Source organism: Triticum aestivum, chromosome 2D (genome assembly GCF_018294505.1).
Source record: "Triticum aestivum cultivar Chinese Spring chromosome 2D, IWGSC CS RefSeq v2.1, whole genome shotgun sequence".
Lineage (NCBI taxonomy): Eukaryota > Viridiplantae > Streptophyta > Magnoliopsida > Poales > Poaceae > Triticum > Triticum aestivum.
In genome coordinates, this window is record NC_057799.1 from 192,724,422 (window position 1) to 192,727,306 (window position 2,885).

Below are 2,885 nucleotides of genomic sequence, written 5' to 3' on the forward strand. Positions count from 1 at the left end.
GCTACTGCCCTGCGACCGCGCGCCGTCGCCGTCCTGTCGCCGCTCCAGCCGCCTGGGCGGCGCAGTGGCCACCGGCCTCTTCTGCTCCGGCGCCCTGCCGGGTCCGCCTGCCCCTGGGCGTGCGCCCGCTCGGGTTGCGCCCCGCGCCCGAACCCACTAAGACCCTAGGGCCAATGACATGTGGGGCCTAGCCCCAGAACGTTTCATAAAAAGAAAAGGAGATAAAAAAATAATAAAAATACTTTTAATTAATTAATTAAGTTAATTAATCCTATTTAATTAATCTAATTAACCTGTTAGTTTAATTAAGCAGTAATTAGTTTAACCTAAACCTTAATCAACCTAACAGTGTATGACAGGTGGATCCCACTGGACCCACACGTCAGTTTGACCAGTCAACACCTGTGTTGACTGCTGACGTCATGCTGACGTCATCAAACACTATTCTGGATAATGTTGAATTAAAATAATTAAATTAACCCTAAATTAATTTAAATCTTTTAAAATTAATATAAAATAAACCGTAGCTCGGATCAAAATACTTTCTACATGAAAGTTGCTCAGAACGATGAGATGAATCCGAATACGCAGCCCGTTCGTTCGCCGCACATCCCTAACCTATCGAACTCGCAACTTTCCCCCTCCGGTTCATCTGTCCGAAAACCCGAAACACCGGGAATACTTTCCCGGATGTTTCCCCCCTTCGCCGGTATGACCTACTGCCGCGTTAGGGCACACCTAGCACCGCTCATTGTCATGTCACGCATCGTCATGCTTATGTTTGCATTGTATTTACTGTTTCTTCCCCCTCTTCTCTCCGGTAGACTACGAGACCGACGCTGCTGCTGCCCAGTTCGACTACGGAGTTGACGACCCCTCCTACTTGCCAGAGCAACCAGGCAAGCCCCCCCCTTGATCACCAGATATCGCCCATTCTTCTCTATACTGCTTGAATTAGAGTAGTGTAGCATGTTACTGCTTTCGGTTAATCCTATTCTGTTGCATAGCCTCTCATTGTTGCTACAGATGTTACCCTTACCTGCTATCCTACTGCTTAGAATAGGATGCTAGTTTTTCCATCAGTGGCCCTACATTCTTGTCCGTCTGCCATGCTATACTACTGGGCCGTGATCACTGCGGGAGGTGATCACGGGTATATACTTTATACTTTATACAAGATACATGTGGTGACTAAAGTCGGGTTGGCTCGAGGAGTACCCGCAAGTGATTCTGATGAGGGGGCTGAAAGGACAGGTGGCTCCACCCCGGTAGAGGTGGGCCTGGGTTCCTGACGGCCCCCGACTGTTACTTTGTGGCGGAGCGACAGGGCAGGTTGAGACCACCTAGGAGAGAGGTGGGCCTGGCCCTGGGCGGCGTTCGCGGATACTTAACACGCTTAACGAGATCTTGGTATTTGATCTGAGTCTGGCCATTTGGTCTATACGCACTAACCAACTACGCGGGAACAGTTATGGGCACTCGACGTCGTGGTATCAGCCGAAGCTCTTATTGACGTCAGCGACTGAGTGGCGCGCCGCATTGGACCGTAAGCTCGCGCTTGTATTAAGGGGGCTAGGTCTGCTTCCGGCCGCGTACGCAACGTGCTGGTGTGCAATGGGCGATGGGCCCAGACCCCTACGCGCATAGGGTTTAGACCGGCGTGCTGACCTCTCTGTTGAGCCTAGGTGGGGCTGCGACGTGTTGATCTTTAGAGGCCGGGCATGACCCAGAAAAGTGTGTCCGGCCAAATGGGATCGAGCGTGTTGGGTTATGTGGTGCACCCCTACAGGGAAGTTTATCTATTCAAATAGTCGTGTCCCTCGGTAAAAGGACGACCCGGAGTTGTACCTTGACCTTATGACAACTAGAACCGGATACTTAATAAAACACACCCTTCCAAGTGCCAGATATAACCCGGTGATCGCTCTCTACAGGGCGACGAGGAGGGGATCGCCGGGTAGGATTTATGCTATGCGATGCTACTTGGTGAACTTACCATCTACTCTCTTCTACATGCTGCAAGATGGAGGTGGCCAGAAGCGTAGTCTTCGACAGGATTAGCTATCCCCCTCTTATTCTGGCATTCTGCAGTTCAGACCACCGATATGGCCCTTTACACATATACCCATGCATATGTAGTGTAGCTCCTTGCTTGCGAGTACTTTGGATGAGTACTCATGGTTGCTTTTCTCCCTCTTTTCCCCTTTCTATACCTGGTTGTCGCAACCAGATGCTGGAGTCCAGGAGCTAGAGATCCCGAGGATGATTCTACATGGAGTTCGGCTTCGAGGAGTACTTAGGAGGTCCCAGGAAGGAGGCCTTGCCTTTTCGATCGTTGCTACTTTTGTGCTAGCCTTCTTAAGGCAAACTTGTTTAACTTATGTCTGTACTCAGATATTGTTGCTTCCGCTGACTCGTCTATGATCGAGCACTTGTATTCGAGCCCTCGAGGCCCCTGGCTTGTATTGTGATGCTTGTATGACTTTTTATGTTGTAGAGTTGTGTTGTGATATCTTTCCGTGAGTCCCTGATCTTGATCGTACACAATTGCGTGCATGATTAGTGAACGGTCAAATCGGGGGCGTCACAAGTTGGTATCAGAGCCAACTGCCTGTAGGAATCCCCCTTTCCAACTCCTTGGCCGAAGTCGAGTCTAGTCATTGAAAACCTTTTACTAACATGGCTGTGTGGCTTACGGGCCCACGTCTCCATCGGGTGGTATTAGGATCTTTTACTCCTCGATCCTTACTCTGGGACCCTGATCTCTCTTCTATTCGTGTTAAATGATTTTACTAAATCTGACTCTAGGTTCTCATAACTACGTCTCCCGGAGAGCCCCTTATCACAGATGATCGCCTACTGCACCAGAAGATTTCGAAGTTACT